Source organism: Silurus meridionalis, chromosome 23 (assembly GCF_014805685.1).
Source record: "Silurus meridionalis isolate SWU-2019-XX chromosome 23, ASM1480568v1, whole genome shotgun sequence".
Lineage (NCBI taxonomy): Eukaryota > Metazoa > Chordata > Actinopteri > Siluriformes > Siluridae > Silurus > Silurus meridionalis.
Genome location: NC_060906.1, coordinates 206605 through 225909, shown reverse-complemented (window position 1 = coordinate 225909; position 19305 = coordinate 206605). Strand labels below are relative to the sequence as shown.

Genomic DNA, 19305 nt, shown 5'->3' with positions numbered 1-19305 from the left:
ATACTAGATACATTACTATATTCATTTTTGTATTATTATTATTATTAGTAGTAGTAGTAGTAGTATTAAAAAGATGATTATATTGATAATAACAAACTCTTGTACAGTTAAAGTGTAATTTTAATTAAATTCGAAGTAAAATAAAAAAAAAACCTAAACATCGGCTATTTTTGTAAAATGCTACCCTCTGGTGGTAATATGAGGCATTGCAACTTGTCGTCGAGAGGTACTTTTTTTTTTGCTCTGTTGCGATGTCGGTGAAAGATGAAGAGTTCAGGATGGAGCAGTTTGTAAAGGGAGAAAAAGTCTGACTTTCCTCTCCTCCACAACATCTCCACTACATGCTGTTATTAATTACAGCACTTTCTCTTTTAGTTCTTGATCATTAAATTAAACTGGACGGAGTGCGATTAAAATAATTCCGTTTCCAACTCGTCAAAGACTCGGTTCAAAGTGTCGGTTCAAAGAGTCGGTTCAAAGAGTCGAGTAAGTTTTCCGAAAGTGAAAGTGTTTCTCAGCCTCGACTCCATTATTAAGGAGCGGTTAGAAAAAACACAACGATGTTCAACAGCAGTCAGAAGCGGTGAGATTCATGTCCAACAACAAGCAGTGGTGAAGAAAAGTGGGTGAGTTTTTCCTAGGGAAACTGCGGCACAGCAGCCGAAATGAAGGACAACAGTTTCAGCCCAAATTCCTCAGTTGGATTTGATGATGTTCTGAGTTTATTGAGGAGGATCTGACATGAGAACACCGGGATTGTTTGCTTGTTCCAAGCTGATCCTGGAGTTGTTGTCATGCTCAGGATGATTTCCCGTAAACAGGAGCAGATCATGGCTTTCTAAGCGGAGGAGATACAGGAAGTGTGGAGCAGATACATGTTCATGAAGACATGAGCTTTCCGAATTCAGTGCGGAATGCGGGATCCACTGGATCCTTTATCATTGATCATGTGGGAATATTGGGGAATGAGGTGGTGGAGAAGTTGGTAACAGAGTCACTGAAGGAATCAGATGTGAACATTAGGGTGTGTATGAGTACAGCAGAGATAAAAGATGCAGAACATTTGGGACACAGAAACAAATTAAAGACACCTGCAGTAGCTGCAATACAAGGAAATGTAGGGGTGGAAAGAAAATGTGATCAAATCAGGGATTATGAATCGGCCACACAACACCCTTACCCTAACCCTAGATAGAAAAACACAAAAATAGAAATTGTGAAAAATGTGGAATCCTTGAAACAGAATCCCATTTATTATTATTAAATACTATTTACCTATGGAGATAAATAATTCTCTTATGGAGAACAGTGAATAAAAAATTCATTTATTCAGGTATTATGAGTGTTTTATTTTGTTATTGTGTAAGATTTTCATTCATATACTATATATTTAGTATTATTTAGTGGGTATTCAGTATTCAGACCCCCTTAAGTTTTTAACTTTTTGTTAAATTGCAGCCATTTGCTAAATTAATTTAGTTCATTTTTATTCCTGGTTAATGTACACACAGCACCCCATGTTGACAGAAAAACACAAAGTTGTTGACATTTTTGCAGATTTATTAAAAAAGAGAAACTGAAATATCACATGGTCCTAAGTATTCAGACCCTTTGCTCAGTATTTAGTAGAAGCTCCCTTTTGATCTAATACAGCCAGGAGTCTTTTTGGGAAAGATGCAACAAGTTTTTCCCACCTGGATTTGGGGTTTCTCTGCCATTCCTCCTTGCAGATCCTCTCCAGTTCTGTCAGGTTGGATGGTAAACGTTGGTGGACAGCCATTTTTAGGTCTCTCCAGAGATGCTCAATTGGGTTTAAGTCAGGGCTCTGGCTGGGCCATTCAAGAATAGTCACAGAGTTGTTGTGGAGCCATTCTTTCATTATTTTAGCTGTGTGCTTAGGGTCATTGTCTTGTTGGAAGGTAAACCTTCAGTCCAGTCTGTGATCCAGAGCACTCTGGAGAAGATTTTCATCCAGGATATCCCTGTACTTGTTCATCTTTTCCTCGATTGCAACCAGCTGTCCTGTCCCTGCAGCTAAAAAAAACCCCACCTCCCACAGAATGATGCTGCCTCCACCATGCTTCAATGTTGGGATTGTATTGGACAGGTGATGGGCAGTGCCTGGTTTTCTCCACACATACCGCTTAGAATTAAGTTCTATTTTGGTCTCATCAGACCAGAGAATCTTATTTCTTATGATTTTGGAGTCCTTCAGGTGTTTATTAGCAAACTCCATGCTGGCTTCCATGTGTCTTGCACTGAGTAGAGGCTTCTGTCAGGCCACTCTGCCAAAAAGCCCCAACTGGTGGAGAGCTGCAGTGATGGCTGACTTTCTACAACTTTCTCCTATCTCCCGACTGCATCTCTGGAGCTCAGCCACAGTGATCTTTGGGTTCTTCTTTACCTCTCTCACCAAGGCTCTTCTCCCCCGATAGCTCAGTTTGGCCGGACAGCCAGCTCTAGGAACAGTTCTGGTCGTCCCAAATGTCTTCCATTTAAGGATTATAGAGGCCACTGTGCTCTTAGGAACCTTAAGTGCAGCAGAAATGTTTTTGTAACCTTGGCCAGATCTGTGCCTTGCCACAATTCTGTCCCTGAGCTCTTCAGGCAGTTCCTTTGACCTCATGATTCTCATTTGCCCTGACATGCATTGTGATCTGTAAGGTCTTATACAGACAGGTGTGTGGCTTCAAGTCCAATCAGTATAATCAAACACAGCTGGACTCAAATGAAGGTGTAGAACCATCTCAAGGATGATCAGAAGAAATGGAGAGCACCTGAGTTAAATATATGAGTGTCACAGCAAAGGGTCTGAATACATAGGACCATGTGATATTTCAGTTTTTCTTTTTTAATAAATCTGCAACAATGTCAACAATTCTGTCAATATGGGGTGCTGTGTGTACATTAATGAGAAAAATAAATCAACTTAAATAATTTTAGCAAATAACAAAGAGCCAAAAATTGAAGGTGGTCTGAATACTTTCCGTACCCACTGTGTGTGTGTGTGTGTGTGTGTGTGTGTGTGTGTGTGTGTGTGTATATATATATATATATATATATATATATATATATATATATATATATATATATATATATATATATATTTTATATAGATTTATATATAATCTCGATAGTTGAACTATAATTAAACAACCATCATTGAGAAAATGGAACAAACCCCAAATAATACAAATCCCACTGGCAGCTTTATTTCTGTATTTTTATACACTAAAATGATGCAGTTATTTACAGATTTATTCTCCAAAACAGTGAAGAACAAAGAACTGCTGGATTCTTTATGGAAATACATGGATGTGATTATGGTACAATAACAGTGCATCAAATCTATTTGTATTCCAGTATTAAGTAAGATGGAATAAAATAATGCAGTATAACTATATAAATAACTAATATATTGATTATTGCAAATTGTTTATTAACAATAATATCAATAACATTAATAATAATAATGCATTATAATGTAATATTAAATAAAATGCTAATAGTATGTACTATTAATTACAATACAGACAAAAAAGAAAAGTAAATAATTGTACAATAATCAATGAGTGTAATAATAAATTAAAGGATATATAATATCTCTCAATCATCTACTATCACTAATTGTTTGTACAGTTATTTTTATTATCACTCTATTAATGTTATGTTGTTATATATGTTGTGTAGTTGTATTTGTTTACAGGGAACTCTCACCTGTGTCTTATATGTCTATGGATTTCACTTCTAATGGACTTTAATGGACTGTGTGGAAAATATAGAAATACAGAAGACTTTAATCACTTTTTATACATAGAAATAAAAAATAGAACAGTGTTTATTGGTGTTGTGTTTATTGCACACCTTCTGTCAGTGTGTGTTCAGATCAGGAATAAAGATGTTAGAAAAATATGTGAGAATCAGTAAGATATCATGAGGATCAGCTGGTTTTAGAAAGATTTTCCCCCAGTTTTAACGGCATGTTGTTTTTGTGTTTTCTAGGAATGTGATTGATTCCAGCAGAAGAGATCGACATCTTCAGGACTCTGCGTGTACACGAGCATCGAAAAATGGAGATCCCTGATCAGGGGACAGATCATGTGACCTCACCCTCAAAAGACTGGTAACCTGCCATTTTCTAGTGTTTTACTAATGAACTGTTCATATCTGCAAATCTGGAGACATTTCTGAGAGCTTCATTTCATATATAAATATCACCCTAAATACATTTAATTTTTAATAATTAAACTAATTAAAGCTATAAGACACAAACAACATGGATAATCCTTATAATATGTGTTATAAATGAGTGTTTAAGCAGCACTGGAGATTCTCATTACTGACCTCAGTTCAGCTCCTTTTCAGCACAATCACAGAAAACCTTTATAACATCACCTCAATTACAGGGAACCAAATCAATAAGTGCTGTTTAACTCCAATCCAGCAGGAGCAGTTACAGTGGGCTGGAACTGTTTTTAACATAAACTACATACTATAAATTATAATCATATCCAAACTAAATCTGTGTTTTTATCACCAGTTTTAAACCCGTGCTCCACTTCCTGCTCTACACCACCACTGCATAGGGACTTTGCAATGCACTGGACTTTGTATCCTGATTTTAGCAACAATGAAATTCTGTCTCATGGCCATTTTTATAATTTTCTACAGTAAACTACAGAGAGAGAAATCACACTCACCAGTGCCCAGCTGTGTCTCCATGAAGAGTGATGTGTCTATGGATGTTCCTCAGAGATTTAGCACTGGAATCTCCTCACCTGGACACAGGTAACATCCCATAATTCTCCTAGTTAAAGTCACAGTTAATGGCTGCACTACACCGTCATTAGCAGCTGTTTAGATTTATATTATAGTTACTTGAGGTCTTTAGTGATTCTACAATACTTTCAGTAAATCCTTTAGATTAAAATGTTTAAAAAAATAATTAAAGTCACAATCAATTAGAGTAGATTACAGTTCAGTACATAATACAGTAGGTGAAAATTTTCATCAGAAGATGATGTGAGACGAGAGATCAGAATTTCAGCTTTCATTTCCTGAAAGGTTCAGTTCAGTGTTCTAAGTGATGTAACACATCTAGCTGTAAAGATCAGGAACTGAAAGCTGGAATTTTGATCTATTGTTTCATTTTCATCTTTTACTCTCAAATTCAAATGTCTTCAATGTCGAGCAAAAACCCAAAGAACTGGACTTCCTGTTCCAATACTTTTGGAGGTTTGTGTAGGAAGAATAGAAAAGTAGGAAAAAGTGTGAAATGAAAACTGGAGCACATTTAATACTCCAGGTGCACAATGTTGGAGTTGTATTCAGCTCTGTGTTCTCCAAGTGTTCCTGCTCTCACTACAATTATTGTAGTACAATTTGTGTTCAGGTTTAGACTCAGTATAAAGTGAGGAACGTTGAGATCTTTAACACTTGTTGTTTTTGTTCCCAGTGTTCTACAGAAGGCAGGAGACAGAGGAGAGAAGAACATCATCACAGCTACAGGGTACGATCAAAACCAACACCATGACTGTGACACTGACACACTGCTATTCTAAAGCTCTCTGCTGTTAGTAACTACAGAGTGATTAGATGATAGAAAACCTCCAGCAGAATAAAGTAAATCCACAGTGAGAACATCATAAAGATCTATCTAGCAGGAAAAATGTGAACTAATACTCTAATCGTTGGAGCCCATGTCTCACCATGTCTTCCTTCTTCACCCTGTCACAGACACGACCCAGAATCCACTGCTGCAGATGAATTCCAGAAGAAGTTCAAGTTCACTCTGATGAAGAAGTTTCAGTGTTTGAATGGATTGATGCTAAAGCAGGAAAACCGAACACTCCTGAATGAGATCTACACAGAGCTCTACATCACAGAGGAGACAGTGGAGACGTCAATAAAGAACATGAGGTGAAACAGATCGAGGCAGCATCCAGGAGGAACCCAACTGAGGACACACCAATTAAATGCAGTGACATCTTTAAACCCCTACCTAAACAAGACAAAGCCATCAGGAACATTCTGAAAAGCTCTTATTTGAACAAGATGAAGAAACCATCAGGAATATTCTGAAAACGCTCTTATCTGAACAACATGAAGAACCCATCAGGAACAGTCTGAAAAGCTCTTATATGAACAAGATGAAGAACCCATCAGGAGAAATCTGACAAAGATCTTATCTGAACAAGATGAAGAACCCATCTGGAGAGTTCTGACTAAGGGAGTAGCTGGAATTGGAAAAACAGTCTCTGTGCAGAAGTTTGTTCTGGACTGGGCTGAAGGGAAATCAAATCAGGACATCCACCTCATATTTCCACTTCCTTTCAGAGAGCTGAATTTGATGAAGGAGCAGAAACTTAGTCTGGTGGAGCTTCTTCATGTGTTTTTTAATGAGATGAAAGAAATTGACATTTCCAGGTTGGAGAAGGTTTTGTTCATTTTTGATGGTTTGGATGAGTGTCGTTTTCCTCTGGATTTCCAGAAGACAGTGAGAGTGTGTGATGTAACTGAATCAGCACCAGTGCATGTGCTGCTGATAAACCTGATCAAAGGGAACCTGCTTCCCTCTGCTCTCATCTGGATCACCTCCAGACCAGCAGCAGCTGATCAAATCCCCTCTGAGTGTGTCCATCGAGTCACAGAGGTACGAGGGTTCAATGACCCTCAGAAGGAGGAGTACTTCAGGAAGAGGATCAGTGATCAGAACCTGGCCAATAAGATCATCACACACCTGAAGTCATTAAGAAGCCTCTACATCATGTGCCACATCCCAGTGTTCTGCTGGATTTCAGCTGCTGTTCTAGAGAGAATGTTGGGTGAAGCAGAGAGTGGAGAGATCCCCAAGACTCTGACTCAAATGTACACACACTTCCTCATCATTCAGACCAACATCATAAGAGAGAAGTACCTACAGAAGCAGGAGAGATGAAGAAATGCTTCTCAAACTGGGGAAACTGGCTTTCCAGCAGCTGGAGAAACAAAACCTGATCTTCTATGAGGAAGACCTGAGAGAGTGTGACATTGATGTGACAGAAGCAGCATTGTATTCAGGTGTGTGTACGCAGATCTTCAGAGAGGAGTTTGGGCTTCACCAGAGTAAAGTGTACTGCTTTGTTCATCTGAGCATTCAGGAACATCTCGCAGCTCTGTATGTGCACCTGACCTTCATGAAGGAACAGAGAAGTGTTCTTAAACAGAATCAGGTCTGTAGGACACTTTCAGATGTTCACAGGAGTGCTGTAGATCAGACTTTAAAAAGTCAGACTGGACATCTGGATCTTTTCCTCCGCTTTCTTCTGGGTCTCTCACTCGAGTCCAATCAGAAACTTTTACATTCCTTAGTAACACAGACAGGAAGTAGCTCCCAGAACAAAGAAACAGTTCAGTACATCAAGAAGAAGATCAGTGAAGATCTTTCTACAGAGAAATCCATCAATCTGTTCCACTGTCTGAATGAACTGGGTGATGATTCTCTAGTGGAGGAAATCCAGCAGTATCTGAAATCTGGAGCACAAAGTGAACTTTCTCCTTCACAGTGGTCTGCTCTGGTGTTTGTTTTACTGACATCAGCACAGGATCTGGAGGAATTTGACCTGAATAAATACATCACTCCAGATAAGATCAGAGATGAGATTCTTGTGAGAGTGATGCCTGTGATTGCAGCATCCAGAAAAGCAATGTAAGTGAAGCTGAATGAAATTGTTCTACTGTTACAGTGTTGAGAACAAATCAAAGGTCTGAGCTGTTCAGATGAATCGAACTCTGCAGGACTCTTTAGACTTTTTCCTTTCTCCTCTTAGATCAGACTCTTACTTTCCTATTTGGATTCCCGGATCTCATCCTCCATGTTTATACAACGTGTGTGTGATGATGTTCCTCAGCTGAAACTCTCGCCAAGCCAAATCTGAACATCTCCGACTGTCAATTCTTATTATTCCACCATTTAATCATTGTGTTCAACTGATGTGTGTGATGTTGAAAGTGAGACGCTGCAGTGAAGCTTTGAGAACTTGTTTGATCTTCTGCATTTCTGTTTATTATCTTTTATTTCCTTCAGTATCAGATGCAGTGAAATTGCAGGGAGAAGTGGAAAAGCTCTGACCTCAGTGCTCAACTCAGAAACCTCCAGTCTGAGAGAACTGCATCTGACTGTCAATACACTGGATCTGTCCTGGAATAAACTAGAAGACTCAGGAGTGAAGCGTCTCTCTGCACTACTGGAGAATCCTGAGTGTAAAGTGAAAGATCTGAGGTAAGATCATCTCTCTGAGAGACACAAGAAGTCACTAAAAGCTGCAGTGAATTGTTGTATACAGTGTTGTTTTTCAGGTGAAATTTGCTGTAGCAGTACAACATCCAGAACAAATCTATCAGTAATGAAACTTCTCACTTCCACTAATCATTAATGCACTGAGAATTAGATCCATGTGTGAATAAAACTCCAGTTAAACAGAGATAAAGAACCTGATTCATGACTTTGAACAGAAAGCAGCAATACCTTTACACCTCTTGTACACATAATGACAGGAATCTCAATCACGATTTCAACTCTCTCTCTTCAACCCATTTGTGGCCGGAAAGTGCAATCTATGATGAGGATGAGCCTTATCAATGATGGTAGTACTCCAAGCTTCAAGAAAGTGGACTACAGCAGGGTTCGATTACAAGCTAATGTCAGGTATAGCCGACGTGCAGACGTGTTCTTTTCGACTTAGACCCAGATTAGTTCGACAAGCCATGGTCTTTCAGCATTGGTCACATGGGTCTTGAAGGCATCAGTTCTTTGCCTCCTACGGAGGAGGCGTGATAATATTGCGGTTCAACTGAATGTGGAAAGATGACGGTTTCGTTAGACAAAAGTGCAGGTGGGTGTCTGTGTCTCAGGAGGATGACCGATAGAGGTATTACTTAGTGTGGACTCACTTTAAAAGGGTCTAAATACAGATTGGTCACATGACCCTGCTCTAACGCATTTCACCTGTTAATTTAGCTCATTGGGGGACTCAAGGTATGTACATACCGCATGGGCATGTGTTAACCCAATTTATCGTGGCCCAACCCACCCTGATCTCTAGCGAATGTTCATCCAGGTCAAGGGAATAGGATTGCTGACCGCTGAGGTATCTGGGGTTCAACCGGTGAACCGAAAACGCTCAGTTTCTGATGATGACTGGCACATAGCGTGCGGCCAGCAAGCTTGAGGGCCCTGTCACAAATGGGAGGATCGTGTACGGTTTATTTGGTCTGCACGCCAGCATGTTACCCAATAGTGTTACCTGTGTCAGTATCTGTACCATGTCACTTCTCCATCGGGTATAGACTCTCTGATACAAATTGATGCCAGACCTGGTCCAGGATGGATCAAGTCATTATCATGGCTTTTGCACCGTGTCTAGGTAGAGAACAAATAGTGACAGGTGTCCTCTGTGTTAAGCACCTTTGGGCCATTCGTTCATGGAACTGTGTGTGTTTCCAACTTGGACGTTAGAATGAAACTCGCAAGATCTGATTTAGTCACTTTGCTAATAAGGGGCGTGGGTAAAGTAGCAGTTCCGTGGGTGCAAGAGCAGAGCTGGAGAGATCCCCGCCTTACCGAAAAACTCCGAGTTTGGCTGGACTTTCCCATGTTTTATCCTGGGTATGTTACACTTCCGGAACAGGGCATCCTCCACTGGTAGGACAACGAGCCCTGAGGAAGCTCATAGCTAGAGCTGCGGTACAGTGGCAACATTTAAAACTAAGTCCCTGTCTGATAAGCACTCTGTTTGAGTTTACCGCTACGCTGTATAGAAGATCGTGTGTCAAGAATTTCTCCAGTAAAAATAGGGCTCCTGCAAAGTACTAGCTCGCACGAACTGTGGAATTACATTTTATTCGCTTCACCTTTCTATTGTAATCTTAGTGGTCTCTCTTTAATGGACGAACTTTCATCTTCTACGATCTGATGCAACCCCGGGTAACTACGAGAGTTACTGGGATTAAATTTCAGTCGAATGGAAGTGCGCCATCTTTTATTTCTCAAGATCATACCTTTATTACACTGTGTTTAGCTTTTCAGGATAATGTGGAATAGCCCAGATAACTCTTGATACGGCACTGGATCTTGTAACAACGGGCGTTATATCTTTTCCGGGAATCAATATTCCTTACACCGGGTAGGCTATGTAATCCAATATACGAGGTCGGAAATAACATCTTCGCTGTCGACCGGCTGGTAATAACTGAATACAATGCTGAAGCTTTTTACCTCAGAATACATGCGGAGTAACTGAAGTCATTGTTACATACAGGTGGGTGTCTTACACTGGGATTGGCACTGTGACTGTACAGTTCAGGTCTGTACAGTGCTACGTACTCAGTTCTTTTTGTCAGTTGCGACTTGTGTCTATCAACTGATCTTACTAAACTTCTTGTCCCACACACACTCTTTAAAGTTCAGCGTGGGTGGCAAAATGCTACTTTTAGTTGCAAATCCAGAACAAAGTGAAGGCTCTTCTCTCTTTCTCTCTTTGTCTCTTTCTCTCTTCTCACTCTCTTTTTCTCTACACACACACACACACACACACACACACACACACACAGTAATTGAGTTGAAGACTGCAGTTGTGTGAGATTGACATGACAGTAAATGTCACCTCTGGAATGAACAGCACTGACTGATTTTTAAAATGGAGTTCAGGAGATGTTTAAGTCTCAGTCCAGGCAAAAATTTTGTCCAATGTTCGTTATAAAAGATGAATTGTTGGTAACGGAATTGTAGATGGAAAATTGTTTCACTGAGGAAAGTTCGCTAGCTGTAAATCCTTTACTTACACTGTAGTCTTTTAGACCACAAGTCTTATGGTCTTAAAAGTGAATGAGGATCTAAGTGTACTTTAAATTCAGAATCGATGGTTTGCTGAAGCAGGCTGAGATATGAGATGTTTTATGTGAAGAAGGCATTAGAAGTTCCTGTCTGTGACAGATCAGGATAACACGCTCACAGCGGCTGATGAAGAGGCTGGAGATACTGTTCTCACTGGTTCTGCTGAATGTGATCAGGCTGAAATACTGTTCTCACTGGTTCTGCTGAATGTGATCAGGCTGAAATACTGTTCTCACTGGTTCTGCTGAATGATCTGGAGATACTGTTCTCACTGGTTCGGCTGAATGTGATCAGGCTGGAGATACTGTTTTTACTGTTGTGAATGTGATCAGAAGAGCTATTGTACCAGACAGGAAGGAGGAAAGGAAGAGAGGTGACAGTGAAACTCTGGACAATAAGAGCAGAAGGAAGACATGTAGTGACTATTCTTTTGATAGTCAACAAAAAAAAAAGATGAAAATCAGGTTACAGATTCTTTCCTGATCACAAAATGTTTGTTGATTCTGTTGGGATGTTAATGAGAAGTGAGTGAAGAAAAGTTCAGTCAGGAAATATAGATGAAAAAATTCCTGCTAAATGAAGATCAACTTCAGGCAGAGATGGGTTAGAAACAATGTAGTTTTCTCTGCCTTCACATTCTGATGTGAAATTTGTTGTGTAATCCTTCTCATTCTTCTTTATAAGTGTGGTGAGAAAAGTTCTTAATATAAATGCTGCACGAGATGCTTATAAAAGCATTGTTATTTGAATTATTAGACAGAAGAGAATTGATTTGATGTTTATTCAGGAGACACAGTGATGTTTTAAATAAAATGAATTGGAAAGAAGGAAGGGGTGGTGTGCTCACATCAGTTCTAGAGGAGGAGAAGCTGTGCTTCTGCTGCACATTTCATGTCTCTTCTGAGGTGAAGCAAGAAATTGCTGAGACTGATTTTCACGCACATTTTTGAAAATGTAATGTGGTTTATTAATGTATTTGTCAATGCTAATGAGAGAGTTTGTTTTCTTCATGATCTTAATGAATTTTGCAGAGTTGTAATTCAGATTAATGTTTTAGGTGATGATTTTAATTGTACTGAGATTTGTATAGATGAATCACTGAGATGAAGCATGTGCATGTGCACTGATTGAAACCCATAAGCTGTTTGATGAAAATATCAAATATAAGGAAAGAGTTCCTATTGGCATTTTAATGTCTTTTGTTGAGTGATGCAAAGTGTTTAGCTTTTTGGAATTAAAATCAAAGAAAAGGTTTAAAATGTAAACAATGGTGGGATGTTGAAAAGTTGAAATTAAGTTATGTCAACAGTCCAAGGTCTCTAAAAATATTACACAAAAAAAGAAGAACAATTTTCACAAATGAGTCTTGGAGAACAAATAGTATTGATGTTCTCAAGTCCAAAAGGATGTTTCTTATGGACCTGTTAGGCGTGAAGGCAAAAGGTGCATTTCAGGTCACGCCACCAAAACTGAACACAAATGGATGCATTCAAATTATTTTTTTGGAAAGAAAGAATGCAGAGGATACTCATTGTGATCAGAGAACAGGCAGAGCTACAGTGTCTGAAATAAGACACTGGAAGGTTCTATTAATCTGTATGAGTGAATATAAAGATGATGAGGAAATGTCTGCCAGTTTTTATCTTTAAAGAAAAAGTCTGGAGGCACTAGAGAAGCCTTTGTGCACAAGAGCTATGGTATTGATTATGGAGAGGAAAGCTCAATGATAATGGTTTATAAAGCTTTGGGATGTTGGTGAGGATCTCTTGATGTTCTCAGGAGAGCATACTGTACTATCAAACTGTATTACTCTACAAGAAAATGTTAACAATATACACATTTGATCAAAATCTTTAATAAATAGATGAAAGTGATGTTGTATTGATCTTTGTGTCTGTTTAACATTTTTCTTGTTGGAGATGTAATAGATGTTGCATCATTTAATTCTCTTTTGATCAGGGCTTTGATAGGTTAAAGACATTGAACACTGTGTTCTTGTTAACACTGAGTTTATCTGTTAGATTAACAATGCTACTTTTTTGGGATCTCACTGTACACACACACACACACACACACACACACACACACACACACACACACACACACACACAATTCTCTGTTACACACACACATGCATAAAAGAAACAGACTTTTCTTGTCACTTAATAAACTGTTCAATATTGTTTATTTATCTGAACTTAATTTACACAATCTATTGTTTATATTTCTGCTTCATCCATCCATTAACATATATCCATCCATTAACACATTTATCATTTTCACATTAATTACAAAAATTTATTGTTTTATTTCATCCATCCATCCATCCATCCATCCATCCATCCATCCATCCATCATCCACACATCCATCCATCCATCCATCCATTATCCATCCACATCCATCCACATACACACAAGGATGTGTAATGTGTAGAAACTAAGAGGAAGTGTCATTGTGTATCTGCAGGTTATTTGTGGAGTATCAGATGAAGGCTGTCGCTTCAGCTCTGAGATCAAACCCTCACACCTAAAAAGACTGGATCTGATGAATAAAGTAGGAGACTCAGGAAGTTTCTCTGCTGTACTGGAGAATCCTCACTGTAAACTGGAGATACTGATCATCTCTCTGAGAGTCACATGACCTGCTCCTCAGTAACACATATTCTCTAATAGTGAGACTGAAGAACAGGTTCAGCATCAATGTTCTGAGGAGGAATTTTATAGTTGTTTGTTATTTAAATTATTCAAACACAAAAAATGTATTGAATTTTTTTTAAAAAAAAAAAAAAAAAAAAAAAAAAAAAAAAAATAAAACAAAAAATCAATGTTAATTTTTCAAATAAACACTGATTAAATCTTCCTTTGTCACAGAGATTCATAAGAATATTGATTTGGAGAGAAAAACCATGATATGGAGTATTAATATAAATTTTTGTACTTCAAAGGATATTGACATTGTCACTGTGTCATTTGAATATACAAATTCATGCATGTTTCTTTAAAATATTTATTGTTGTGTTTTGGTTTCAAATTATGTTTTAAAGAACAGGTTTGTCATGTTTGTTTTAAAGGTGTTAAACTTTTGTTCTCAATGCTGTCTAAATATGAGTTACAGAGAAGTATTTATCTCTAAAAAATTTTTCTTAAATGTACTTTGTTATACTCACACAGAATTGAATCTCTCACACTATCTGCATCATCACACACACACACACACACACACACACACATAATCACATCTCTGTTTAATTAGACACCATCATACACACACCAATATTTTGATGAGGACATCATCTACATGATCTTCTCACACAAAGTAATATTCAGTTTACATCATTTACACAATCAGATATTTATCATCATCCATGTCCATCCATCCACAACCATCAATGTCTTTCTTCTGTCTTCATCTTCCTCCTTTTCTCTTATTCTCTCCATCCATCACCATCCATCCATCCATCTCCCCACTCATACACACAGGATGTAATGTGTAGAAACTGAGAGAGTGAAGTGTGTGTCATTGTGTATCTGCAGGTTGGAGATTGTGGAGTATCAGATGAAGGCTGTGCTCTCGCTTCAGCTCTGAGATCAAACCCTCACACCTGAGAGACTGAATCTGAAGAATAAGTAGGAGACTCAGGAGTGAAGTGTCTGCTGTACTGGAGAATCCTCACTGTAAACTGGAGATACTGAGGTATCATCTCTCTGAGTCACATGCCTGCTCTCAGTAACACTGAGATACTGAGAATCATCTTCTGAGACTCATGTCAGCTATGCTCCTCATCACACACACATTCTAATAGTGAGACTGAAGCAGATTTTTAGGTTCAGCATCAATGTTCTGAGGAGGAACTTTATAGTTTATTTTTAGTTTTGTTTGTTAGTTTAAATTAGTGTTGATAATTTTTATCTTTTATAATCATGACTTTTTATTGACTTTGTATTTTTTTAGTTTCTAATATCTAATAAATGTCAAGTGTTGATATAAATGTGAATGTGACGAGGCAAATAATTCTAAATGGAGAAGAACAGTGAGAGTGACAATCTGTGTGAGGTGTTTGAGGCAGGAAATTTGTGATGGTCAGTATCAAAACATTATGGATGTATTGACTTTTGAATTGAATTTGATGATAAATGATATGTTGTTTCTGATGGTTTCTGTGGTTGTTTAATGTCATGTGATATATTCATCTCAGACAGTGATTTGACAAAATGTTGATTCATTAAGTGAACACAGTGTGTTGTATGAAACAGTGATCAGATTGATCTGTTCTGATTGAACAGTGAGATGTAGGGAACAATGGTAAAAGATTTGAACATTGCTGAGGATGAAAGTATGGTAATATGGAGTAAAAGAAACTTAAGTGAAATTTTACGTTTGTGGACTGTTAAAGTTTGTGTGTGAGATGAAAGTTCAATGTTAATTGTTGATGACATCAGGTTCTAGAAAGGAGATTTCTGATTAAGTGTGATTTTTTCAAGTGAGGTGTGTTAGGAAATGATGTCATGACCCATGTGTATGACTCTTTCAATCAAAAGAATGTCTGTCTGATGATAACATCATATTTCATCCTCCTGTTTTCCTCTCTATCAGCTCTCTATTATCTCTCTCTTCTCATGGAGATTCTGCAGGTGGGATCCCTGAGTGTAAATGAGATAAAGGACAGAAAATAGAAATACTTCAGAAAGTAAAGGCTTAAAGAAACTGAGTATAATCTTCCTGCAGGAGACACATAGTGACGAGGACAATGAGGTGGATTGGGGCTTGTGGTGGAAAGGAAAATGAGTCATGGATCTAATATTAGTGCTGGAGTCGCCTTTCTGTTCTCACCTAATGTTAAAGCACAAATCTTCTCCAGGATGAGGTAGAAGCAGGTAGACTCTCATAGTGAGAGCTGAAATCAACCACTTCAATGTTTTGTTTGTAAATATTTCTGCTCCTAACACAGGGTCAGAGATGAAGCTTTTCTCTAAGAGTGTTAGAAGAAAACACCAGTAGTGGACTTTATTCTCCTGGGGAGACCACATGCTGAATCAGCAAGAGTAAGAACTAAATCCCTGAACTTCTCAGACAGATGGAGAGAAACAACCCACAAACACGAGTACACGTGGGTGAAGTTCCACACAGGCAGGGTTTCTGCAGCACGTTAGACATGTTCTATATCACACACACCATGAGGAACACACACCTGATCTTCTCCTACACCACTTTCAGACCATAAACTAATCCCAGTCGAGTGCACACTAAACAAGAACACAGAAGTTCCTACTGGCATTTCAGTCATAAACTTTACAGGAAAAACATTGTGTGAAAACTTCAAACACTTTTGGAAAGAATGGAAAAAAGAGAAGAAGAGGTTTGAATGTGTTGAATCTATGAGTCAGTGGTGGGAGATCGGGAAAGTGCATGTAAAGTGTATTGAGGCTTATTACGCCGCCTGGACACAGCCTGCTTGATGTCGCACATGGAAATGTAAACACTTTGTTTATGGCCCCAAATATACAAAGAGCAGGAAAGATACTCAGCTACTACTGAACTTTTTATTTGGGAAGTGAAATGATCATATGATTGTGTAGAAAGGAAGTGAAATGGAAAAGAATGAACTGAATTGATGCTGTTTTTAGGGGTTTAATACAAACACGAGTAAAATCCAGTTCAGATATCAGCAGATGTTCAGGAACATGGAAACTTTTCAGTGTAAATGAATAAATGAATGTATTTGTGATGTTGATCATGACTTTCTGCAACTTAAAGTTTCAATTCAATCAAATGTTCCAACTTTTAAATCTTTTACCTTAGCAATTAAGATACAAACAAGTTATTTCTCTTTCTGATTTTCTGCCATTTTTTTGTCTTTCTCTACTCTTTTTATTAATTCTCATTTTTTCCCTTTGTTTTTTTAAGCAATAACAGTACAGTTTACATTTACACATCAGTGAAAATTATATAATACATATTATTTATAAAGAATTAGATAAATAAATCAATTTGTAATAATTATAAAATTAAATAATGATATATTTTAAGAAGGACATGATTAATTGCATTTTCTTTTATTCACTTTAAGTTTTTGTGAAAGTAAACTATTATAAATGCAAAAGACCAGTGTTTCACTTTCAAATATTTAAATTTGTGTATATAAAAGTTTCCTATAGATATTTTATGAACATCAGTTTTTGTTATTCAAAGTCTAAAGATAATGTCCTTTATGAAAGTTCTTAGATGTTTACACAAATTATACTGTATATCTTGAATGACAGGTCTAATGATCAGTGTTTCATTCACTACCTCTTTCCTTTGTCTGAATCTTCCTTGTGTTTTCCAATTTGATATTTTGTTTTGCAGTTGTTCGTGTTTCTAATTTGTTAATTTGTTATTGTTTGTGTTTCACAGCCACCATCTCTCTTGTCTCTCTCTCTCTCTCTCTCTCTTTTTTCTTTTTTATCTTCCCTCCTCTCTTTCTTCTTTCTAGTGAACACACAGGATGTGTAATGTAGAAACTGAGAGAGTGAAGTGTGTCATTGTGTATCTGCAGGTTGTGTATTAGTATCAGATGAAGGCTGTGCTGCTCTCGCTTGCTCTGAGATCAAACCCTCACACCTGAGAGTTAATCTGTAATAAAGTAGAGACTCAGGAGTGTGTCTTCTGATCTGAAAGATGATGAACGTTACAAACTACAGACACTGAAGTGAGTAATAATCTGTTTTATATACACTGAAACTGATGTAATGATCAGTGTTATTTACTACATCAGTGTTATTTACTACATCTGTGTTATTTACTACATCAGTGTTATTTACTACATCAGTGTTATTTACTACATCAGTGTTATTTACTACATTAAGTTATTTACTACATCAGTGTTATTTACTACATTAGTGTTATACACATCAGTGTTATTTACTACATCAGTGTTATTTACTACATCAGTGTTATTTACTACATTAGAGTTATTTACTACATTAGTTATTTACTACATTAGTGTTATTTACTACATCAGTGTTATTTACTACATCAGTTATTTACTACATTAGTGTTATTTACTACATTAGAGTTATTTACTACATCAGTGTTATTTACTACATTAGTGTTATTTACTACATCAGTGTTATTTACTACATCAGTGTTATTTACTACATCAGTGTTATTTACTACATCAGTGTTATTTACTACATCAGTGTTATTTACTACTTCAGTGTTATTTACTACATCATTGTTATTTACTACATCAGTGTTATTTACTACATCAGTGTTATTTACTACATCAGTGTTATTTACTACATCAGTGTTATTTACTATTCAGTGTTATTTACTACATCATTGTTATTTACTACATCAGTGTTATTTTCTACATCAGTGTTATTTACTACATTAGTGTTATTTACTACATCAGTGTTATTTACTACATCAGTGTTATTTACTACAGTTATTTACTACATCAGTGTTATTTACTACATCAGTTATTTACTACATTAGTGTTATTTACTACATGGTGTTACATCATTACAGTGTTATTTACTACATTAGTGTTATTTACATCAGTGTTATTTACTACATCAGTGTTATTTACTAGATTACAATGGAAGAATAAGGAGAAAGAGTCTCCAGGGACCATGATGATTTCTTGGCCCATGATGACTGGCTGGTCTGATTTAGATTCCTACAGCTGTGCTCCTGGATCTATGTGCTGAATTGGGTCCAGTACTACAGAGGAAAACACACCAGAACCATGCCATCCCCGTCCAAATACAGGTCCTCACCACTCTGGGGTTAATGACAACAGGTTGTTTCTAGTGGGAAATGGCAGACAGCGAAATACTTTATATAAATATTATATATAATTAACTTTTCACAAAGACCTTCATTAGATATAATATAATTCTATTAAATCTCATGCTATAGGTCTGGTATCTGCCCTGAGTGTCATAATGCCTGTCATTTTGGATGTTATTATTAAGGTGTGTAGTCAATACATCAGGTTTCCCTTCACTGTGCAAGAACAGGCTGAAATTAAAATGCACTTTGCAGCAATGTTCAGTTTTCCAAATGTAATTAACAATTGACTGCACTCATATTTCTGTAAAGACTCCATATGAAAAGGATTTTGTATATGTTAATAAAGCATATGATTTCTGTTGAAGGTGCAAGTCATATGTGACTCTAACGACCCTCACAAACATTGTTGCACGCTGACCTGCTTCAGCACATGATTCCTTTATCCTGACATAGCAGTGTAGGGAACAGACTACAGGCAGCTGCAGGACGTGATGACTGGCTTCTTGGTGACTTTAACAACATGTAGAAATTGTATTGTCCTGATGTAGTCTATAATATGACATGGGACAGGCTTCATCAGATGCTCCTCACATTCTTAAATGCAGATGTCTGGATGTCTCAGGTGGAAGACTTCTATACCACCATTAAGTGTACA

At 37.4% G+C, this 19305-nt stretch overlaps 1 long non-coding RNA gene across 1 annotated transcript; it reads left to right on the top strand.

Annotated features, from left to right (window-relative positions):
• Nucleotides 1-269: 269 nt before the first annotated feature.
• Nucleotides 270-4847, top strand: LOC124376867. Its single transcript, XR_006923933.1, has 3 exons — nucleotides 270-626; nucleotides 4003-4123; nucleotides 4672-4847. It is a non-coding gene; the product is annotated as an uncharacterized LOC124376867 (long non-coding RNA).
• The last annotated feature ends 14458 nt before the right edge of the window (nucleotides 4848-19305 follow it).